Genomic DNA, 26,502 nt, shown 5'->3' on the forward strand with positions numbered 1-26,502 from the left:
CAGAATGAACTTTCTTTGCATGTAAAACCTAGAGACATAGATGAAAAAGTGACTAAAATAGTGCAGAAGCTCCAAGCCTATGATCCTAATAGTGAAAGCCTCACTATAGAGGAGGCTAGGTTATTGGTACAAAGGAGTGGTATGATAGTTTTCCTAGGATGAGATATTGGTTCATCATTTCTACTTGATCAAATGAGGAGACAAAAAAAATCAATCTCTTACGAGGAGATTAATCCATTTGGTGAGTTGTAGGGGGTAGGATTTAATATAGATACTAAGACAATGGCTATTTGGAGTGTAGCTCCAGAATTAGAGAAGCCTACCCTAATGGAAATTAAAGAGACACTGACAGGTAATGCAATTTTTTGGAATGCACATTCAACTTCTTTAGATCAAATTTACAACCTCCAAAACACTATTGCTATGCTAGGCAAGAACAAGATTGATATTCTTCAAGAACAACTAGTGCAGACATATGAAAAGTACCTTGACGCTAGGAACAAGTATGAAGAGGAAATGAGAAGAACATATGTTCTGCAACACTCTTTAGAGGAATCAAAAAAGGATAATGAATATTTGAAAAGAGAACAAAGGTCACTAAGAATAAGGGAGGTACAAGACCAGAATATTCAAACTGAGATAGCAGAAGAACCACATCTAGTAACACATATGGGTGTGGATGAGTTTGAGATTAGCAAGGATGAAAAGATAAAGACAATGAAATAGTTTTTGATTCATAGAATCATAGCTTTATCACTATTATCTCCATTATTTTCCCAGTGGGGGCCATACATTCAATTCTTTGATAGGTTAGTTCCTTTACTCACACAAAAAAAGGAACTACCTAAGGAGATCATTCTTCCTATAAGGAAAATGATACATCAAGTTAAATAATTGAATTCATTCTTCATTGGTAAGATCAAATCAGTAAGGGGAAAATTGAAAAGCATAGCATTGGGTACCCCAAATTTCATTGCAACAATTTTGAACAATGAAGGGTATTTCAAATCTTGGCAAGAGTGGTCTGAATCTTTTGATCTAATATTAGACCATCCAAGATTTATATCATTTTAAAGAGATGAATCAAGTGATCAAGTTGTATATGATATGATTGATATGACATACAAAATTGAAGCAGATATGAACAAAATTATTGGAGAGGGTAAAGCCATCACAGATGCAAAATGGACTAAAAACATTAGTGAATTAGAGGCAGTTAGAAATACAATGTGGCTTGTTGTGGATACAGATATTGCCATCTAGGAGGTTATACCAGGTATCAAAGCAATCCCTTTAGTAGAAGATGATTGGCAAAAAAGATGGTGGCCCTAGGGAATTGGAGGACAAGTGTTGTAGAAGAATATCAAAGACAAGTTGTTCATCATAATAGATTACCTTATCTTTGTGGTACATCTATTGTGGGTAATGCTACAATTAGAACTAGAAGACAGGGTTAATGATCGCTTGCCACTTGTCACATTTTCTAATTGTTTCCCCTTTTTCTATTAAAATATGTCACAAAAGGTTTCAACAGATTGTAATGATTATCTTAATTATTGTTATCTTTTGTCTTTTGTAATGAATCATGACATAACCTTTCTAAGCCTAAAGCTTGTTGCAACTCAAGTGATATAAATATGAGTTCCCAAGGCTAAGAAATGGTCTGATATGTTGTTAGTTTTCAGATTAAGTATAATTTTCTTTAAGAGTTGATATTGTTCCAACTCTATGTATTTCAAGTTTCCATTATGTTTTGTAAATTTGTAGTCAGTAGTTTTTTGTGATGTTGATGTTAATGAGAAGTGTCATATTCTGTGCTAATATTATGGCCTTTACACACATCTCTATTATATCTTTTATTATTATCAAACAACTAAATCAAGATAAAGATACAAAAATAGCATTGTGTCAAAAATATGAATAGAGTAACAACTAACAAAAATCTTGAACTCAATTTTTGTAAATTGTAATTGCAATATGACTGAATATGGAAGAACTGAAGTAGAGTATAACTATAAATTCCTTAGAACTGAATGCTACATTGCTAAATCATGATTCATTTCATTTAGTTCATTGACTTCATCTCAAATGTGATGCTCCTATATCCCATATGGACTCCAGACCCTGAAATTGAAGTCTGACTAGTATTAATCGGTTCCTCTTCATTTTGAATTAGGTATTCAAAATTTGTAAAACCTTTATCTTCATTTTGACTTTGAGACCTAAATTCATCATTTATGTTGGAGTTAGTAGTAGAAGTAGAACCACCATCTTTTAAAGTGTTACAAAGGCCTCGTCTTTCACGTGTGGAATTCCAAATGGCCAATGACTTATCATAAGGAAAATCTCTAACATTGTATTGAGTTACAAATAACCTTAAACAAGTTTCCAAATTTTTGTCTAGTTTGTTTCTGACATTTGATTTCAAAAACCCCAGTGCACTGAAAAATCTTTCATCTTCCACCGACCCCAATATCATTTTTTGACATAAATCAATAAGTTTGAAATATTCTAATATTGAATTATGTAATACTTCACTCTGACTTATCCTTTTCTAGAGCCTTGTTATTGCACCAAGATCGAATGGATTCTCAAAGTTTTCCATCTGTTATTTCATACACAATGCAAAATGTTTACATTTTCTTTTAAGATTATTTGAATCTAAGATTCCTTGTATTAGTTGTCCATTGCAATCTATATTCTTTGAAAGCTGTGTTATCAATTTGTCAAGCTTATTATGAAACAACTTTGCATCAGTTGGATTATGTCTAAAGTGTTTCCAAATTTGAGAAAACACACAACTCATGGCTTCAAGAATTTCTTCTCAAGGGAATCTTTCACGAATCTCACTTGAAAGTTGGTAGGAAATAGACTTCACATTTTTACTAACAGATTTAACAATCTTGTCAAAATCATCCTTTCTAACTGGTAGTACTCTGCCTCTCTTGGTTGTCTTAGATTGGTGCATTGGTATTTCAAATCCTTTCACAAACACACATAGCTCATTTTCACCATTGAATTTTAAAAAATTCTCAAGTTGATTCAAATCTATAACTATCTCCCAACTTGAAAAAATTGGGCTATGACCTGAGAGATTTAAATACAAAGAATCTAGAGCCATGCATGTCATTTTACGTAAATTAGAATACTCATGAATATACATATTTATGTCTTGGGATTTCTTAACAAGTTTTTTCATTAAATCCAACATGGGGAGAAGACTGGCTAAAGTTAATAGGTTCTCTATATCACTTAACTTATTTAACAAATCAGGAGCTCTGTCCACTATAAGGCGTTGCTCATATAGAACTCCAATCAAGGATTGATATTTTGCTAGAACTCATTCTATTGGTCCATGCAAAGATATCCATCTGGTTTCAACATCCTTGAGAATCTTATTTCCTACTGTTACTCCCTTAGAAAAAATCTTAAATTTTGCAAAGCGTTTAGGACTTCTGCAAAAGTACGAGTGGAGCTCATGGATTAGATCTTAAACTTTTGACACTATAGAAAAAGTACTTACAATCTTCTATGCTAAATTCATTTGATGGGCCATGCAGTGTATGCCAAGTATGTAAGGTGCAATACTAGTTTGTAATCTTGCACAAAGACTAGTCCTTTGCCCTTGCATTACTGCAGCTCCATCAGCTCTGACACACAATAACTTCTTTGCAATTGTCAAGTCATCCATACCAGAAATTTCATTCAAAGTTTTCTTAACTTGTAAATATAAATTTTCTACAGTTGAATTGGCCCTCATTTTATGAACACAAAGTAGATTAGCTTGACGGACATGATCTTTTATAGTATATACATGCATACAAACCCAAGCAGTGTTACCTACCACAATGAATTCATCTAAGATAATGAAATGAACTTGGATTCTTTTACTCTCTCCTGTACATTTCGCTTTTCCACCTCAACAAGACAGCTTGCCATTTCCCATGCAGTGTATATTGACCAATGTGACATAGGATAGTGAGGAACTCTAAAAAAAGATAATAAATTACTATATTCTGAAAAGTCTCTCATAGGATGCCCTCTAGATAAAATATGAAAAACAACACTCATCTGAATGGTCTTTGCCAAGTTTGCATCATTGGCTGCATGTTGAAGCCCATCCTTGATTGGATTGCCACTACTGCCACTACTAATTACCGCTATTTTCTTGAAATGCTCTTCATATTCTATGACATACTTAACATGAAGACATTCTTCCTTTGATTTTCATCTCACTATTGCTACTTCCTTTCCATCTATGATTTGTTTTTCATAAACCTTACCACTATGTTTTTCTATAGTATCGAGCTTTAACTGCAACTTTTTCTCTCTTTTAGTTTTCTAGGTACAAATCATACACTTGCATTTTGTTGGTGGTTCATCATTGTTTGTGATTGGTTCAATAAACCAATACTTTGCTACCCAATCAACCTAGAAAGTCCTTTTCATTTCCCACTCCTGCCCCATTTTTACATTCCTTTTTCTTTTCTTCCTACCAACATCAATATTATCTTCTGTTACAACATCTTCTATTGTTCAAACATTGTTATCCTCATTTGATGCATTTTGATTTAATTGAATAACAACCTACTCTTCTAGTGGTGGTGATATATTGTGATTTCCTTCTGCAATTGTACTTGCCAAAGTTGGTGGACCAAAAACATTGTTAATTCCAAAGAAAGCCTTTATGGTACTATCTCTAAGTTTTCAGCATTTTGATATAAGATTAATCCCTTCACTACCCTTGGGGGTCTTACCCTTGTCACTTCCTTGAGATTGAGCAATATTAGTTACAGACTCACCCTCCCTTGACATCTAAATCCACTAATAATCCATTTAAACTTTACTTCCCTGAGAACAAGCAGTATTACTTTTGAGACTAGGAATTGAAACTTAAAGAAAAAAAGTTAAATTTCAAATTTGATTTTTGACAGTTGATGAATTGACATTCCATGGCAAAGGAAATAGGATATTGACCTTAGGTGGTCAATATCCATGCATGCAAGCTTTAAAAACCATTAACGTTGCTAGCAACTTTCAGCATTGCGTCCACTTTTTAAAAAAATTCTAATGAAAATGAGATAAGAAAGGAAATTGTACATAAGCTTCTGATTAAATTAAACTACATAAGCTCAAGGATAGTATTTTATAGCACAACTACACATACTAGTGTACCACCACTTGTGGAAGCTATCTTTGGAGTCTGAGTCGTGCCCGCGATGTGTCTTGCACTACCAAAAATTTGATGGAGTGCCAGCAGTATTTAGTGAATGTCTCATTGCTTGGGTGAATTTAGATTTATACATATTACAAATCAATGCAATTACCAATTTACCACACCAAACAAGCTGACTCATCCACAGCAAAATGAAAGTGTGTTGGCAAAACGAGTTGACTCCTCCACTTCCCATAACATGAAATGAGCCATCTCCTCCATTGTAAAATGAAACTGGGATGGTGAATTCTCCCATACTACATGAATGAAAATTTGAAACTTGGCAAACATTTCATGATAAGCATTACCTGGTTGGCTACGTGAAAGGTGAATACCACCAAGGAAAAACTCAAACGTGACATTTGCCTTGATGATTACAATGCTAGGCAACTAGGTAAACCCAACAATGCTTGGTGACCAGGAAACCATGGAAGGGCTCAGAAATTGCCAAAAATAACATTGGTAAAATATCAAATTTGCCAAAATACAAAAATTTGCCACTATATTATACCCTGGTGGACCTATTGAAATAGAGAGTTACAGTGGAGAAATTTTTTTCACTCTTTTTGTTGATGATTATTCTAGAATGATGACTATAATGTATCTAAAAGAAAAATCTAAAGATTTTCAAAAATTTAGTGGTATCTAGCAAGAGTAGAAAAAGAAATTGGAAAGAAGCTAAAATGTTTGAGATTAGACAGAGGTGGTGAATTCATTTCCAATGAGTTCAATGAATTTTGCATTGAAAAAGGAATTAAGAGATAGGTATTAGCCCCTAGTACACCTCAATGGAATGGTATAGCTAAAAGAAGGAATGGATCCATCATGGATTGTGCAAGAACATTGATGATAGAAAAGAATGTTGCAATCAAATATTGGAAGGAAGCAATCACTACTATAGTGCATACCTTGAATAGAGTACCACTGGAGAAGGACTCAAATCAAACTCCTTATCAACTATGGTATGGCTACAAACCTAATGTAAGTTACTTGAAAATATTTGGTAGCAAATTTTATATGTTGAAAGAATCTAGGAAAGGTAAATTTGATGTCAAAGGTGATGAAGGCATATTCCTAGGATACTCCTATAGAAGTAAATTATACAAATTTTTGAATTTGTCTACTTATAAAAGTGTACATGTGAGAATTGATGAGTTTGGAGAAAAGAGTGAAGAAGAAAGCAACAAAGAACTTGAGGATTATAGAAGATTTATTTACTATAAACTTGATACTTTTCCAAATTTATCTAGAAATCAAGAGGCCTCACCTCTTGAGTCCCCAAAATCTCCAAAAGCTATTGAGTTGTAATCAGTGCAACCTGAGTCATAGTCTAAAGGACCTAAGTCATAGTTAGAAGCTACCGAATTGTTGATAGAGAAAATCGAGTGGGATGGACCTGAGTCATAGACAGTGGGACTTGAGCTTAATATAGAAGATCATAAAGAGATCAATGAAACAAAATCCAAATCTAAAGTACTTGTGTTAGAATGATATGTTAGAAGGCATCATGCACCTAATCAAATCATTGGAGACAAGTCAGATGGAACAATGAAAAGAAACAAATTGAAAGGTACATGTTTGCTTATTGAATTTGACCTAGAAATGTTAAAGATGCATTGGATAATAAAAGTTGGATTGAAGCAATGAATAAGGAAATAGAACAGATAGAGAAGAACAAAACTTAGACTCTTATTCCTAGACCCAAGGATAAAAATGCAATTGGCACAAAGTGGGTATACAAAAATAAGCTAAATGAAGATGGAGAAGTTTCCAGAAATAAAGAAAGGTTAGTATGTAAAGGTTATTCTCAAGAAGAAGGTAAGGTATTGATTATGGTGAAAATTTTTCATTTATTGCAAGATTAGAAGGTGTTAGAACTTTACTAGCATATGCAGCTCACAAAGGATTTCAAGTTCATCAAATGGATGTAAAATCTGCATTCTTGAATGGAATTCTTGATGAAGAAGTCTACATAGAACAACCTAAAGGTTTTGTAGATCCTAGAAAAAGAGATATGGTCTGCAAATTACACAAAGCATTATATGGTCTCAAGAAAGCTCCTAGAGCTTGGTATGAAATACTTTATAACTAGATAAAGATTGGTTTTCAAAGTACAAATGATAATAGTAGTTTGAATATCAAAGAAGGAGCAGACAAGAAGATTGTGTTGGCAAAAATATTCATGAATAACACTTTATTTATAGGAAATGATGACTTTTGCAAGGCTTTTTTAGAAGAAATGAGTAAAGAATTTGAGATGTCTATGTTTGGAGAGATAAAATTCTTTGTTGGATTGCATGTCCAACAGAAGAAAGATGGTATCTACATTACACAATCTAAATATATCAACGAGATACTAAAAAAATTTGGAATGGAAGACTCAAGACCAATTGGAACTCCTATGTCTACTAGAAATGAGCTTTCCAAAAATGATGATTCCAAGGAGGTAGATCAAACCACATATAGATCAATGATTGGAAAATTGTAGTATGTAGTGCATACAAGGCCTAATATTGCATTAGTAGTTAGTATAGTTGTAAGATTCTCAACAAATCCCAAAGAAAATCACATGATGACAATCAAAAGAATCATGAGATATCTAAAAGGTACTGAAGATTATGGTTTATGGTATGTAAAAAAGTAGGCAATTTGGATTTAAAAGTATTCACAGATGCTGATTGCGCAAGAAGTATTGATGACATAAAGAGCACCAGTGGTAGAGAATTCTTTCCTAATAAAAGACTAGTGTCTTGGATAAGAAAGAAACAAAATTGTATTTCTAAGTCCATAGCAAAGGAAGAAAATGTGGTAGCAGTAGTTAATTGTTCTAATATTGTTTGGTTCAAACAATTGTTGCCAGGAATAGAGATAGAGATCAAGGATCTAGTGGTTATATAATGTGATAACATCAGTGCAATTAATATATCAAAGAATCCATTGATGCATACCAAAATAAAACAAATTGCTATAAAATATCATTTTTTGAGAAAATTGGTAGAAGATAAAGAGGTAAGATTGGAATATGTGAATACTAAAGAAAAAATTATAGACATATTCACCAAGCCATTACCTATGGATGTATTTCTATATCTAAGAGGTAAGCTAGTGGTCATTCCCTTATCTAAAGCTCACTAAATGAAGTTTAGTGATGCATCAACCAGAGCATGTTGAAGATGAGTCAGTTGATGTAGTATTGTCAAGGGCATATTGCAAATGAATTAGCATATGAGGTACATTAATATTCACTCAATATTATCTTTTGCATGAGATTTCAAAGAGGGAGAATTTTTCTGTCATATCTCAAAAAAAATTTATCACTTCAAGATATGACAAAGAGGGAAATATCAAAGATAGAAGTTTGTTGATAGAGGGAGAAAAATGAAAGTAGAGGAAGTTCACACTGATAGAGGGGGTTCTCATGGATGAGAATCATAATGAAACTAAGGATATGTTCCTTACTTTATTCTAGCTCTAAAATTTCATTGCATTATGACATGTTGTGTTGCCATCAATGCAAAAGAGGGAGATTGTTGGAAACAATTGATTAATTATGTATTAGTCAGAGAGATCAGATTTCCACAATCCATTAAAATTGTTGGCACTTATTTCTAGCATGACATAATTTAATATTTTTTTTGATGTTACACAAATGTCATATCATTGGAAGTCAGTGTATGTCGAGCTCAGTTGGGAATTGAAGATAGTTTTCTCTATCTGTCAAGCATTCTAGAGTCTACCTAGTTCAGAAGACAATGCCTACTAGTTACTGAATTTGAACCTAGAACTATTAAAGATGCTATGGATATAGAATTTTGGATTGAAGAAATGAAAGAAGAAATAGGATAGATAGGAAGGAATAAGAAATGGATTCTTGTTCCTAGACCCAAGGATAAGAATTTTATTTGCACAAAGTGGGTTTTAAAAATAAGCTAAATGAAGATGAAGAAGTTTTAAGAAAGAAAGAAAGATTAGTATGCAAAGGTTATTCTAAAGAGGAAGGTATTGATTGTGCTGAAACTTTTTCTCCTATTGCAAGATTAGAAGGTGTTAGGACTTTACTTGCTTATGCTACACGCAAGGGATTCAAAGTGTATCAGATGGATGTGAAATCTACATTCCTAAATGGAATCTTGGAAGAGGAAGTCTACATTGAATAGCCTAAAGGTTTTGTTAATCCTAACAAAAGGGACATGGTTGTATGTTACACAAAGCATTGAATGGTATGAAACAAGCTCCTAGAGCTTGGTATGAGAGACTGCACAATTTTTTGGTCAAGATTGGTTTTCGAAGAAAAAATGACAATAGCAATCTATACATTAAAGAAGGACCAAAGAAGGAGATATTATTGGTAGAAATATTTACAGATGATATATTGTTTACTTTTTATGTTGACTTATGTAAATACTTCTCTAAATAAATGAGTAGGGAATTTGAAATGTTAATGTTTGGAGAAATCAAATTCTTTGTTGGCTTGCAGTTTCAACAAAAGAAGGATGACATCTATATTACTCAATTTAAGTATGTCAAGGAGATACTAAATAAATTTTGAATGGAAGACTCAAGACTTGTTGGAACACCTATGTTTACTAGACATAAGATTTCAAAAAATGATGACTTCATGGAGGTTGATTAGACTAGACATATAGATCCATGATTGGATAACTTCAGTATGCAGTGCATACAAGACCTGATATTGTTCTTGTGGTTGGTATGGTAGCAATATTTTCAGCTAACCCTAAAGAAAATCATATGATGGCAATTAATAGAATTATGAAGTATATAAAGGGTACTGAAGATTATGGATTATGGTACAAGAAAGGAGGCAATTTGGAATTGAAAGCTTTCACTGATGTAAATTGGGAAAGAAGTATTGATGATAGAAAGAACACCAGTGGTGGAGCATTCTTTCTTGGTAAAAGACTAGTGTCTTAGACAAGCAAGAAGGAAAACTAAATTTCCCAGTCTACAATAAAAGTAGAGTATGTTGTAGTAGTATTCAATTGTTCCAACATTGTTTGGTTCAAGAAACTATTGGTAGATATGAATATAGAAATCAAAGAACAATGGTTATCTTCAATGATAACACTAGTACAATCAATATATCAAAGAATCCTATGTGCATACCAAAACCAAGCACATTGCAATAAAGTATAATTTTTTAAGAGATTTTGTTCAAGACAAAGAGGTAAGATTGGAATATGTGAATACTAAAGAACAAACTGTAGATATATTCAACAAGTCATTACCTAATGATGCATTATTGTATCTAAGATGTAAGTTAGGGGTAATTCCCCTATCAGAAGCTCACTAAACAACATTTAGTGATGCATCAATCAAGCAATCTTGAAAATCAATCAAGTTGATGTAGTAATGAAAGGGAAAATTGTATATGAATCTATAAATCAAGTACATCAAATCCATTTGAGATTTTCTTTGGCATAAGATGTCAAAGAGGGAGAGTTTATGATGTCATAATTAGAGATATTATCAGAGAAATTCTGATGAAGAGTTTATGATAAGATATGATCAGAGAATTCATAATGAGAGTAATACGAGTCAACACATTTTTGAAGATGTCAAAAAGGGAGAACTAAACTTAATCAAAATAAAGATTAATATCAAAGAGGGAGAGTTTTCTAATAGAGGGATTTATCCTTACTTTTATTTTTTATTATAACATGTTGTGTTTCCATCAATTCCAAGGAGGGAGATTGTTGAAAATAATTGATCAATTGTATATTGTCTTTGATGTTACAAAAAATGTCATATCATTACTTGTCAATGTATATCGAGCTCACTTGAGAAATATAAATAGTTTTCTATGTCTACCAAGCATTCTAGTACTTGCCAAGCTTAGAAGATAGTGTATGTCGAGCTTACTCGGGGTTGATGAGAAGTTTGCTAAAGATGACTATTAACCGAGCTTACTTGATAAATGAAGGAAATTTGGATTGAACATGTGCTAAAAAATCTCACTAGGTTACCAAAGGAAGCTTGTAAAGCTAAAATGTTAATTGATTTCACCTTATTAACAGAGGAAAATCTATTCTCTATTAGTGTCTATTAAGCAGGGTTAGCTAACAAAGGATTTTCTTTGATGAATTAATTTGTTGGTTCTAGCCCTATTGATCAAATGATTGTTAATCATTTCAAGTTGTATTAAAAATGACTTCATAATGTTTCTAATATAAGTATAAGGTCAAGTTGGGGATTGAATACATAAGAATAAGTGAAAGATAAGAAGATTCTTAGAGGAAGAAAATTAGAAGGATAAGAAGAATATCCTTGTTGGGTTGCAAAGATACATTTGATCAAGAAGGATCAAGTATTCAAGCTAGAGTTGAGATCTAAAATCAAAAATATAGTTCCATACACAATAAGTTCATTTCATTATTACTATCTAACCATTCTAGTAGTGAACTAGATCTCTCAATAGAGTTATCCTAACAACTATTTGTAAATCCTCTAACAAGGTGGCATTTCTAGATTGGTGTGTCTAAAGACCTCTAACTGGGCCACTCCTAGAAGGGTAATTAAATCCTCTAATAGGGTGACACCAAATAGTGTGTATTATGAACTTTAACAAGGTTGGATCCTAATAAATCTCACTTTGAAAGAGTGGAAAATAGTAACTAGTTGCAATTGGTGGTTTTCCCAAATTGGGTTTCCACATTAAATCTTGGTGTCTCTTGTGTTCATGTTATTTTCTTTATGTGTATGCAACTAAGTTAATTAAGTTTAATAATAGTTAATATCTTAAGATCTTAATTTGCCAAGTAACAGTTATAATTGCAATACTTACCGAGTTTTAGCATATTGTTAGTGTTTGTCGAGTGCATGTGTGTTAACTGAGTTACATCAGTTTATGCAGAGTTTTGTAGTGACATCTAAGGGATTTGAGATTATTTTTTGTGGTAACTAATTCACCCCTCCCCTCTTAGTTACTTCTCTCATAATTCCAACACACTTATGAAGTCATTCCTTCTTAGAAGGTTTTCTAACCAAAGGTGCAACATCCCACCAAGGAACCCAAAAAAAATTAACCTAAAGTTTCACTAAGTTTGCCAAACATTATTTTTAAAGATAATAAACAACAACAGACATAATATAGTGGAAGAAATAATAAAATACATAAACAAAATCCATAAAACATAATACATCTCTTAAGGGTCCCATGATATTGAATCACATTTAAGTTTAATTAATACTAAATCCAATACATAACAAATCTATCATCAAAGGATAACTACAAGTACAAGTCCATTTAAATAATATACAATTATACTATATGCCACTTGGCAATATTTAGAATGCATAATCATCCACTATACAAGTCAGAGGGTATGAAACACTCAAAGAATATACATCATAAAATAAATTACATCATCTTGTAAGGTTTTTGAGATCATATACAATGCAAGAGTATAACCATCCATCATAGTACACAAGAAAAAAGTGAAAGGAAATAATGCACAAGGAATTCTAGCAGTGGTATCAAACTATCAAATCTCAATGGTATAAGTAAAATGCACTACCACCTGACCTTGTGAAACCTAAATGGCCCACTCCCACCATGTGGAGGATATAATCTTAATTCCCATATAGATAACAATCCACAAGTCATAACCAACATCTAGATCAAGGATAAATCATAATAGAAAACTATCTCAAAGGGTACTAAGACACAACTATCATCTAATCCTAGAGGTAATAAAGAGAAGTAGGAAATCTACTATGTAAGTAGGAAAATATCATCACATGAGACAACTCTAGGGTTACCATGGTAGCCTCTCTGGACTCTGACCCGCTAGTGTCTCTATGTGGTACCAGTATCCTTTCATATGAACAAGGCATACTAACAAAGCAAGGATGCAACCAAGCATCCTCTCTACTTCCATCCTAGCTTGTACTAGCACTCAAGGCATGGGTGAGGAAAAAAAATGACTCTTATTAATTCATTTTACTCTCATTTAATTAAATGTTAATCACTTATTAAAATAACTTACAATGGGTTACCCAGGCAACCACTTAGGGCTCCAAGCTCCATTGCAAGCCACTTCCCAACATACACATAGATTACCCATCCTAGGTTCATAAAATGCACAACTCATAAAATCATAATTTTTACCTCAGTCCATTACAAGAAACTAGAAATAACCTATAAATAAAACATAATATTCACCTCAGTCCTATACAAGAAATTGGAAAGAACCAAAATAGAAAAACACAATAATCACCTCATTCCTATACAAGAATCTAGAAATAATCAAAAGATAATTGATCAAAGACTCAAAGGTTATACCAGAAAAGTCACACCATTTACCTCAGTTCTACACAAGAAAACTGGAAAGCACCACAAACATCCAAATAAACTCATCATAGAAAATATGTAACACGTCACCATGGTTGATTATAAAATATTATATACATAACATAATTATGAAATTACATGACATCACCAAAATAGTAACTATCAACCTCTGGTAGACATCCAAAATTGGTCAACACTCTTAGTCAACCCCAAACCCAACATAAAAGAAATTATACATCCAAGCAGTGTAGTTTCAAAGATTTTGTTTGGTTTTGAAAACACAAGATTTTGTTTACATAATGAGGTTCAGGTTTTTGTTCTCATTTCAAGCCTTAGATTTAAATAAAGTTTAAACTTTCCCTTATTCCAAATAAATGATTATTTAATTAAATCAATAACAGATTTAAAATAAATTAAATAAAAAAAATTATCCCCTATTGATTTGAATCAACACTCAATTTCCAGATCTTGTAACATTTAAGCTTAAAATAATATATTCTTTTATAAATATTATTAAAGTTATATCATAACTTATTAAATTATTACTATAATAATCATTAAATTATTAATAAAATAATATTACCATTATTTAATAATAATAATTATTATTAATTTAATAATATAATAAAAGTTATTAACAATTACTAATAATATTTAATATTAATTATAATAATTAATATTTAATTATAAAAACTATATTTAAATCTTTAACTAATAAAATTTAATTAAAACTTTTAATTAAAAATAATAATTAAATAATTACATTATGGGACCTATTGTTCATTTCTCACTACCACCAAAGTTCATATTTTCATATTTTGAGGACTAATGGCTAGCTAGTTTTTCAAATCTTTTAATTTTTTATCATTATTTCTTAACCTTGGTAATAGTTCCTTTACTAAGATAATTGGTTATGTTTCACAGTTTAAAGTGCTTTTTTGAGCCCATTTTATTTCCATCATCAATCTTGGTAGATCGAATGTGCATCGCTTTCTCACTTTTCAAAAATGGCTAACCTTTAAGCAATGTGGGGAAGTGACCTTTTGAAATTTTGCATGGTGGGGCCTTGCTTATTATTTGTGGGTCATCTTTCAATGTCCATCAACTAGTGTGACATGGCAGTTTCAGATTGGCTAAGGGTTTCATTGCATGATGCTGATGGTTCTTATCCTATGTTTCCTCCCCATAATTGGATTTTAGTCGATCCATGGTGGGCATTTCCCCACAACCTAAAGTTACACAAAGATTTAACATTGTAGGGAAGCATGGTTACTATACATGTCCAGGGTGGGCCATTTTTGGTTCTTCCTTTGTTACTGCATCTCACCATCGATCTTTGGTTGATCAGACAGTTAGCATTTCCTTGCTTCCTGAAAATGTCAGAGTTTTTATAGAAGCTAGGAAGCATGGACTCGAGATGTGGGTCTTTCAAGGCCTAATTTAGTTCTTTGGTTGTACTTGATCTTCACCATCAATCTTTAGTTGATTGATAGTCATCGTATCCCCACTTCCTCCAAATGTTAGAAGAAATATGGAAGCAGGGAAGTGACTTTGTTACATCTGGTAGTGGTGGGCCCATTTCTTTTAGTGCCTACAGTGGCTCTATTTGGGCGTGTCAGAGGTTACCACATGGCTTGTTCCAATTATTTGAGGTGTTAAGCATTGTATATAGTTTCAACATTCAATCTTTTCATCAATTAATTTTTGATCTATGGCTGGTGCTTCCTTGCATCTAGAAGTTGCATGATGAATTAGCAATGCGGGGAATTACCCTTGTGACATGTGGATATGGGTTTGTTTCTCTTCAGTGGGTCATTGTTTGGATCCACCTGACATGTCTTTCTGACCTGTGCATACAAAAGTTTTCTAATTGGTTGAATTTATGATAGGGACCATTGATGTTTTTGGTTTCATCTGGCTATTTGATCTTCTCAGATTAATAGTTATTGCTTTCCTGCTTCCTACAAAAGTGAGAAGAAAATTGAAAGTGGGGAAGCATCATGTCACCATGTGTCTTCAGTGGGCCTATTTCTCTTTGATCTTCCTCTAATTTAACCTTAGCATTGGATCTTTGTTGATCCATGACTCTCACATTCCCTCTTTGAGAACATGCAAGATCTTTAGCTTAAGTAGGGATGTAATAATATGACACATGTCCATGGTGGGTGAGTTTGGCTTATAGTTATGAGGAGCTTCAAACATGATATAGGTGGTAGTTAGTGATTGGTTTCTAGTGTTAACAATGAGGTAGGTCCTTAGTTTCATCTTGGCCATAGATCTTAGATTAGATCTACGATAGTCACATCCCCACTTTGGGAACTTACAAGATTTTCAAGAAATGTGGGGATGCACTAGTCTAACAAATATCTATGGGCCAACAGTTTAAAAAAATTTAGCCACAAACAATTAGATAAGATGTCAGTAGTGATAGTCAAATTCTTTTCAGCCACAAAGAACATAAACGTTATTAAGGAAAAGGGTGGTGGACATAGCCAGTCAATGGGTCAATAGGTGTTAAAAAGTTAAATAGTGGAAAAAATTCATAATACTATTGGGCTACGTGGTGGATTCTATGAGCTTCCTCATTGACTTGTTGACATTTAGGGTTCTGGCACATAGAAAGGGTGGGAAAAGGAAGAGTTAAAGGAAAATCAGATCATCTAATCAAACCACAACCACTCTTTGATTTCTCCCATGCACAATAATGGCTAAGGTTTGCTTCTGACCATCTAATGCCTCTCTTTTTTTCATTTTGCATTGATGGCCAATGTTTACAGCTCTTCAAGGAACTTTTAATTCAATGCTACATCTAAGATTGTTCCATGATCAGAATTCCCTCTAGATTTGTAGTGATTATTCCCTTGTGTATACTTAATGGCAATTTTTGGATTTGTAACTTTGAGTTAAAGTCATCCAAGTTATGCTTGTACTATAAAAGCATGTCTTTTAACCCTTCTTAGGGTCGTTCTTTTCTCTAATCATCTAGTATTGTATTGTGGCCTACTTCTATGATTTCCCTTTGCCTCTAAATCAGTGTAATCTCTATTGTATCTCCTTCTAACATTAATATACTTGGTGCAAAAATTCCTTTCCTCTTGTTAATGAATTGTCTCTTTCTCTCTATTGCATGGTTGTATCTACTTTTGGCTTTTAAATGTTATAGTGTGAAGGCTCTTCCTTGTAGCATTTTCTAGTCTTTTTGATCTGCATGTATTGTTGAGATAAACAAGATTAGAATCTATATACTTTGAGATTGTATTGATGAACTTTTCATTCTTGGGTAGAGTCAAGATTGAAAATTCTATTTGGTGCATCACACCCTTAGATTAGAATAGGAAGTTGTTCTTGCACTCTCCTTCTCCCTTTTCTTTCAAAGAGCTAGTTGGGTGCACCTTGATAGTAAGGAAGTTGACCTTTTCTAGAGATTCAACCTTGTTGTTAAAGTCCCACAACTTGGAGATTGTTTCCATGTTTCACAAGGTTTCTTGGGAAGCATTAGCTTAGGCAGGGTGCAAACTTTAGTGACAATATTTTTTGACATGCTCGGTGGGACTAATATAAAAACATTTCAAGTCTACTGGTGTCAAAGAAGAAGATTTCATTCATGTTGAGAAGATAGTTCTATTCTTAGCATTTCAAGCCTTTGAGAGGGTCATTCTACCAAGCACTTGTTGACTCTCCATTATTCACGTCTGGTTTCAGACCAAGGTTTCTGCAACTCATGCCCAAAGCTAAAATAAGGGCATCTTCTAGGGGTAATTTCTAGTACATTTATATTTCATTGAATCCTAGATGAAGAAGAAATAGATCTTCCTTATCAGCAGCCACCAATAGAAGGGTAACAAATACACCTACAAGATCCCTCTCTACTCCTCTTCTTAGGAGATCATAGCCTAGAGTGCCATCCTTCCACATTAGTAGACCTTTATTCCATATGGGACTGCCTAGAGCCCATGCCTTTGCCACTTTAAATGGTAGAAGCCCTCTCCTCTTGGTAGAAAGGCATGACATACCAATAGCTATACTCAAGAATGTACTAGACTTCACTGGTGAAACCTCCATCTCTTGTATTGAGCATATTCAAGAAGTATCTTATGTCTTCAATATCCATGGTATATATGAGGATGCTATTGTAGTTAGGCTTGTAGCCTCATCTCTAAAAGGAAAGGCACTACAATGGTATAGAGGGTTTCCTCACAACTCTATAACCAATTGGGATGGGTTAGGAAAATCTGTATGCAAACATTTTGAGGACAAGAGTGATTATCGTTCACTCCATAAAGAGAGCACCTCATGAATACATGATTTATTTCAACTATAGATTCCAAAAGATTTGGAATAGAATACCCACTTTGGTGAAGCCTACCCTAGGTAATGACTTCTTGCATTACCTAAGAGCCCTAAATAGTGATATTTCCACCACAATCCAAACCATGGGTGGGGACACATTACTTGATACTCATAAGCTAGCAATAAGGGCATAAAACATTTTAATACAAGGAGGTAAATTAGCTCCAAGGACCCATGTGCCCTTTTTCCCTAATATGCCAAATCACCAACCAGAACTAGCCACTATTCCCACAACTTCCACATCACAACCCCTTTCTCTAAACCCTCAAGCTTCTACATCATCTAGTGAGCTAGGAGAGTTGAAGGCTCTAATGCAAGACATTGGCAAGAAGTTGCAAATTCAAGACAAGAACTTGGAGGATAGCTTCTCTATAATTCAAAAGGTTAGCAAGAAGGTGGTGAATTTGGAGAGACATCAAGCCCAAGGTAATAAGGCTCCACAACTGCAATATCAAACTCCTATTAATGGTAGCCTTCCAAATCATAATCATGAGAATGTTTCTTTTGATTAGAATAGACAAATAGTCATTCTTCTGCTTCAACTACAAATCAAAGTAGATCTTTGGTTCCTCAAAATAATTTGGCTCAAGATCAATATTTTTTCCCCTCCTACAATTATTCTTATGCATATTGTATATGTCAAAAGGCTGAATCCTATTTAGCTTTGACTACTCAAGAACATGCAGTAGGGCAGTCATACAATGTGAACCAACCTAACGATGCTTCACATCTACAATGGCAGGGTAATTTCTCCTTCATGAATCACCAAATAGAGGAAAACCATCATGTGAATCAGGATCCCATTGCTCATAAAGCTATGAGCAAGAGAAGAGCTACTGAGGATGCTTCCCCCCCTTCTCCTAATCATGTCTCAATATCAAATTCCATACCTCATGTACAAGTAGTAAATGATCAATATAATGCTTCTCAGCAGCAAAGACAAAATCACAAAAGAGGAGATGTGAAGGGCCCTCAAGTTATTCCATCTCAACCCCTTGAACATGTAGCTCCCAAAGTATCTACCAAAGAATCTAATGTACCATTCAATGTGGTGGAGTAGATGAAAAAGATAAATGTGAACATTTCCATGTGGGATGATGTTGCTACTATACCCATGCAGAAGAAGTTGATGCATAAGGAATTAGAGATCATTGAACCAAAGGATCAACTATCTAGCATGGAGAGTTCCACAAGTCTCATAAAACTAGAAAAGGAGGTAGAAGCAAGAAAAAAGGTTAGACCTACTCCCTTTTATGTTTCTTTGATTATAGTGGATAAACTAGTTCACAATTGCATGATAGATTTAGGGGCTAGAAGTTCAATAATACCCAAGGGTGTTGTTGTTATCCTAGGCATGAAATATGAGCCCATTGTTAGGGATGTATTGTAGTTGGATGGTAGTACTATCAAGACTATAGGAATACTTAAGAATGTTGAAATGGTTGTACATGCATGCCCTAGTTATACTATAGTCCAAGACATATTAGTTGTTGAGGTCAAGCCAACTTTTCCATCTCTCTCAACAGATTTCACTACCCAAACAGGTGGTTACATATCCTCTGATTGGTCATACATGTTTTTTAGAACAAGATATGGAATCAAAGCTTCAATTAGAGAAGATCCATTAGCCCTCAACAATATTGAGCCCTACACTCCTAACCTCATCAATATGAATTGCACCATCCATGAAATAGAGGATAAAGACATATCAAGGGAATGTCCTACTTCATTGGTAGAGGTTCCTAATTTCCTTTTAGATGAGTGGGCTAATACATATTAGTTTGATCATATATCAAAAACCCTTGAGACATGCCTTGTTACCTATTGCATGTTTGAGAAGGATGCTCTTGTCCCTAATCTTATGAAGATCAAGGAGGATACAAGTGGGATATGGAACATGTATTTTGATGGGTCAAGAAATAAGAATGGTTCAGGTGCTAGTGTGATGTTGATTTCTCCTATGTTAGAAAGGTACTACTTCTCCTTTAGGCTTCAATTTGGTTGCACTAATAACATAGCAAAGTATGAGGCTTTGATTTAAGGTCTCATAATTGCTCAAAAAAAAAGGATTTCAATCCTTAACTGTATTTGGAGATAGTAAATTTATTGTATCTTAGGTGAGAAATTAGAATGTCACCAAAAATGTTTTTCTCAAGTCTTATAAACATAGAGTATGGGATCTTGTTGAAGATTTTAATGCATTTAACATTAAAAGCATCCCTAGGAAAGAGAATAGACTTGTTGATAGAGATGTGGTAGTGGGTGCATCTTATGATGTGCCAAGGAGCCTTGAATATGAGAAGAAGTAGTGGATTAGGGTAGGGGTCATGCCTGCTCTCCTTGATAATAATATCAATTGGCAAGTGTTTGAATCTGATGCACAAATTGTGAGCTTCTTGTAGAATGAGGCAATTTTTTTAGATAGGAACTAGTCAAGACTATAGGATCAATATGGGGATCAAATTATTAATCTCGATTCAAAAAAATTGCCTAAGGGTCTGATTACCTTAGAAAGCACTTTCACTGTTCATGATCACGCAAGGAACATAGGTCTTAACTTTGCTACAAATAAGGATGATCACATACTAGTCATGGCTGTAGAAGGGAGAACTCTGAATGTTGGGAAGGTATGTACTAAAATTAAGAAAGAAAATTTCATTCATCTATGTCAAGAATTTAGTGGTGTGTTTGTATGGACATATGATGATTTGAAGGGTTTTGACCCAAGTCTATTTCAGCATACTATTGATTTGAATGATAATGCAAAGCCTGTCAGGAAAAAATAGAGGTCGGTGAATCCCAAAATTGAACCCTTAATGAAAAATAAGCTATCCAAGTTGATTGAGGCTAATATAATTTTTCCTATCAAGCACTCATCATGGGTAACAAACCTTGTCCCTATTAGGAAGAAGAATGGAGAAATCATATTGTGTATAGAATTTAGGGACCTTAACCAAGCCTCCCTTAAAGATCATCATCCCCTTCCTTCCATGGACTAGATCCTATCTAAGGTTAGTGGTTTAGAGAGGTTTTCATTTCCTGATGGATTCTCTCATTATAATTAGGTGTTAATCAAAGAGGCTGACAGATATAAGGTTGCATTCACCACTAAGTGGGGCACCTATGCTTATAGTAAGATGTCATTTGGGCTAACAAATGTAGGTGCCATACTTCAAAAAGAAATGGAGGTAGCTCTCAAGGGTATGCTTGAGATATTTGTTTTGGTCTATCTTGATGACATAATAGTGTATTCTAAGAATGTGATAGATCATTTTGGCCACCTCAAATAGGTGTTTGTGAAATGTAGAGAATATGGAGTATCCCTAAATCCAAGTAATTATGTCTTCGCCATTGATCAGGGTAAATTTTTGGGACACATTGTGTCAAAGGATGGTCTAACCATTGATCTAGAGAGAATTAAAGCAATAATTTCTCTCTCTTTTCCTAGTCATGAGAAAGGGCTTCAAAGTTTCCTTGGTAGGAATAATTTTGTGAGAAGGTTTATATCTAATTTAGCTACCATGTTGAAACCTCTTATAGCTATGCTCAAGAAGAATATGGTCTTCACATAGACCAAAGAAGTGAAGGCAAGTTTCGAAGAGATCAAGGAAACAATTGCATCAACCCCAAGCCTTATCAACACCAAATTTGATAAGGACTTCATCCCTTACACCTTACATGGTGAGTCAAGAATATCTATTTTTTTGACTTAATTTAATGAAAAAAATGAAGAGAAACATATGGCCTTCTTTAGTGAAGGGCTTAAGGAATATGAAGATAAATATAGCTATATGCTAAAGTAGGCTCTTGCAGTCAACAGAGCTTTGAAGAAATTTAGGCACCTTCTATTCCATAATAAAATTCATTTGCTAGTACCTCATGCAAGTGTCAAGGATTTCCTCTTGAGAAAAGATTTTAGTGAGAAAAGGACTAGGTGGGTCACTAAAGTAATGGAATATGATTTGGACATCCAAGTCATCAAACTTGTGAGAGGGAAAGGACTTTGCAAATAGATGGTTTCATCTTAAGAGTTAGATGAAGAGGTTGTCTTGGTTTTGATAGAGCAATAAGAGGTAGGAAATGATAGCCCAAGGAGTTGGATGGATGATATGAGGACCTTCTTGTTAGGAAATGGATATCCTTGGGGATTGGACAGAGCTAAAAGGAGACAGTTCAAATTGGAGTCAATCCCTTATGCCATAGTTTATGGTATTTTATTCAGAAGTGACTTCAATCAAGCCTTGCTAAGATGTGTTGATGCAGAGTAGGCTGAAAGAATGGTTAAGGAGATTCATGTTGGTCTTGATGGTGGTCAGTTTTCAGCAAGGACCACTACTGCGAAGATAAAAAGAACCAGTTACTACTAGCCATCTTTGTTCAATGACTACCATAGGCATGTGAGGAAGTGTGAAAAATGTGCCTTCTTCTCAGGTAAGAAAAGGCTTATAGCCCTTCCAATTCATCCTATCCAAGTGGATCAACCCTTTTCCCAATAGGGATTAGATTTCATAGGCCCCATTAACCGTCCTTCTAGCTCTGGTCATAAATGGATTTTAGCTACTATAGGTTATTTTGCTAGGTGGAAAAAGGCAGTTGGATTAAAGGATGACTCTAAGAATTTAGTTGTTGAATTCTTGGATGGATTCATCACAAGATTTAGTACCCCTTCCACCATTATTTTGGATAATGAGAAATCATTTATGGGAGCTAAGATTTGTGCATGGGTAGTTAATCATCGTATTTACTTGAGCACATCCTCAATTTACTACCCTCAAAGTAATGGATTAGCTGAGTCATCTAACAAGAATCTAATTAGGATAATTGAAAGGGCCATTGAGGATAACTAATGATGTTGGCATCAAAAGTTGAAAACAACACTATGGGCTGACATAATAACACCCAAGAGGATTATTGGGATCTCACCTTTTATGCTAATGTATGGTAGGGAAGCAAGGCTTCCTATCTCATTAGAGTTCCCATCCCTATAATTGGCTCATCAATTAGAGCTGATGGAAGATGAGGCTATGATAGTAAAAATTGCAGAGCTGGTGGAGTTGGAGGAGAAAAAATATTAGGCCATGCATACCTTAGAAATCCATTAGCAGTAGATGAAGAGGTCTTTTGATAAGAAGGCTTGGGTCAAAATTTTTAGAAAGGGTGACCTTGTGCTGAAATGAGATGTAGATAGGGAAAAGCCAAGGAGGAACTCAAAATTGGATGCATTATGCAGTGGTCCCTATGCGATTATCAGTTGCAAATAGGCAAATGCACTTCAATTAAGTAGGTTTGATGGTGACATTTTGCCTATTCCAGTCAATGGGATATTTCTTAAACCCTACTTTTGATAAAAAGTGAATGTTCTTGTATATAGTTAGTTAGTTTTCTTTCTATTCTTTCCTATTTTCCAAAAGTGCACAAGCACATGGTGTTTTTTGTAGAGGTTGCAGAGGGTTTAGGTTCTTTGTTTTAGTTGTAGACTTCCTATTTTCTAGTTGTAGGAGGAAAATTTTAGGGTTTTTTATAGGGAAAATCTTCAATGTATTTTATGACTCTATTTTCCAATGGATGCACAGGCCACTGGTTTATGCATAGTTGGCTTGCATCCCCTTCGAGTCACCAGAATTGTTGGTTATTTCACACTCCTGCCAAAGTTCATATTTTCATATTTTGAGGACTAGCAGCTAGCTAGTTTTTAAAATCTTTTAAATTTTTAATGCGCATTATTTCTTAACCTTGGTAATAAGCCATTTACTAAGGTAATCAGTTATGTTTCATGGTTTAAAGTGCTTTGTTCGGCCTATTTTATTTCTATTATTGATCTTGGTAGATCGAACAAGCATCACTTTCCCACTTTTCAGAAATGGCTAACCTTTAAGCAATGAGGGGAAGCGACCTTTTGACATGTTTCATGTTGGGGCCTTTATTATTGTTTTCATGTCATCTTTTAGTATCTGTCAACCACTGTGACATGGTAGTTTCAGATTGGCCAAGGGTTTTATTGCATGTTGTCGATAGTTCTTAGCCTACCTTTCATCTCGGCCATTAGATCTTAGTCGATCCATGGTTGGCATTTCCCCACATCCTAAAGTTACATGAAGATTTAACATTGTGGGGAATCATGGTTACTACACATGTCCAAGGTGGGCCCTTTTTCCTTCTTCCTTTGTTATTTCATCTTACCTTCAATCTTTGGTTGATCAGACAGTTAGTGTTTCATCGCTTCCTGCAAATGTCAGAGTTTTTACGAAAGCGAGGAAGTATGAAGTCAACACATGGATATTTTGGGGCCTACTTTAGTTATTTGGTTGTGCTTGATCTTCATCCTCAATCTTTGGTTGATCAATGGTCATCACATCCCTGCTTCATGCAAATGTCAAAAGAAATACAAAAGTGGGAAAGTGACTTTGTTACATTTGGAAGTGGTGGGATGGTTTCTTTTGGTTCCTATGGTGGCTCTTTTTGGGCATGTTTGAGGTTTCCATGTGGCTTATTCTAGTTTCCTTTAAGTTGTTAAGCATTGTATATAGTTTCAACATTCAATCTCTATTGTCGGTTAATTTTTGATCTATGACAAGCACTTCCCACATCTGGAAGTTGCACGATAAATTAGAAATGCAGGGAAGCTCCCTTGAAATATGTGGATGTGGGTTCATTTCTATTGAGTGGGTCATCATTATGGATTGAGCTGACATGTCTTTTTGATCTATGCATACAAAAAAATTCTAATTGGTTGAATTTATGATAGGAACCCATGATGGTTTGGTTTCATTCGGTCATCTAATCTTCTCATATCAACAGCCATCGCTTTCCTCCTTCTTGCAAAAGTCAGAAGAAATATGGAAGCAGTGAAGCAATGTGTCTTTAGTGGGTGTGTTTCTCTTTGATCCTTCTCTACTTTAATTTCACTATTAGATCTTTTTTGATCTATGGTTGTTGCATTCTCACTTTGATAACATGCAAGATCTTTAGCCAAAGTGGGGATGCGAGAATGTGACACGTGTTTTTGGTGGGCCAATTTGGTCAATGGTTATGAGGAGCTTCAAAGGTGATACAGGTCATAGTTAGTGATTGGTTTCTAGTATTAATAATGAGGTGGGTCCTTAGTCTCATTAAGGTCATAGATCTTAGCAGATCTACAGTGGTTGCATCCTTGCTTTGTGAACTTGCAAGATTTTTAAGCAATGCAGGGATGCGTCAATTTAACACTTGTCCAATGAGCCATGGTTTACAAAGGTTTAGCTGCAAATAGTTTGATAAGATGTTTGTGGTGATAGTCAAATGCTTTTTAGCCACAGTGAACATAAAGATTATAAAGGAAAAGGGTAGTAGACGTAGGTGGTTAGTGGATTAAAAGGTTTTAAAAAGGTACAAAGTGGAAAAAATTCATTATACTATTAGGCCATGTGGAAGATTCTATAAGCTTCCTCACCGACTTGCTGATTTTTAGGGTTTTGGCCCATTGAAAGGGCTGGAAAAGTCAAAGTTCAAGGTAAATCAAATCATTTGATAAAACCACAACCACTATGTGGTTTTTGCAATGCACTATAATGGATAAGGCTTTTTTCTGACCATTTGGTTGCTCTTTTTTCTTCATTTGGCATTGATGGCTGCCGTTTACGTATCCTCAAGGGACTTGTAATTTGGTGCTACATATGAGATTGTTCCATGATCAAATTTCACTCTAGATTTTTTAGTGATTATTCATATTTGTAGAGTTAACAGTAGTTGTTTGATTTGTAACTGTTACCCATTTTTATCACCATGTAAAAAATGGATAGGTTGACTATTCATATTTCCTTGGGTGGTGAAAATAATTTTTTAACTCATTAAATGCCCATGCAATCAGAGGGATATGTAAAATATTTGATCATGTCTATCATTTATATCCCCAATTTTTAAACCTTAATCCGCACATCTTATGTTGCAATTAAACTTTATTATAACCTATATTATGGGTCCTACATCGACTTTCAAGATGAAAATTGTGCACTTTTTCACACAATTAGATTTTCCTAGATTTACAATTGGTGCATCCCCACATTCTGGAAATGTCAAAGGATTTTTTAGAGTGGGGAAATGCCAGCATGACACGTAGTGAGGTGGGCTCTTGCTATATCCAAGGTGAGGTGGGTCAAGACATTTTTTGCACCATCAAATCTTCCTATATCTATGACCGGTGCATCCCCACATTCTAAAAATGGTCAGAGGTTTTGTTAGTGCAAGGATACACCTTTGTGATGCATGTCCATATGGGGGCTGATCTTAATTTTTAAGGTGAGGATGTTGAATGATGTTAGACTAGCATGGCAATAGGGAAGCACTCAATTGGTTGAAGATTTGAAGGACACAAATGGATTCAATGATATTCTATACTGTCAAATCTTTCAAGATCTATAGATGTGGCTTCCCCACATTCAGAAGGTGCAAGGAGATTAGCTAATGTAGGGATGCAATAAAATGACATGTGGATATGTGTGGGCTTATGTTTCAAGCCTAAGCTACCAAAGAAAGGTTGTCAAAGTGAGTTTCCATAAGTACACAATTTTATTGGTTCACACTTCCCCACTTCTTCCAAATGTCAAAGTTTTTATAGAATGTAGGGAAGTGAGAAATCAACATGTGGAGG

Source organism: Cupressus sempervirens, chromosome 5 (genome assembly GCF_028749045.1).
Source record: "Cupressus sempervirens isolate cs-2001-9-10 chromosome 5, ASM2874904v1, whole genome shotgun sequence".
NCBI classification, from domain to species: Eukaryota; Viridiplantae; Streptophyta; class Pinopsida; order Cupressales; family Cupressaceae; genus Cupressus; species Cupressus sempervirens.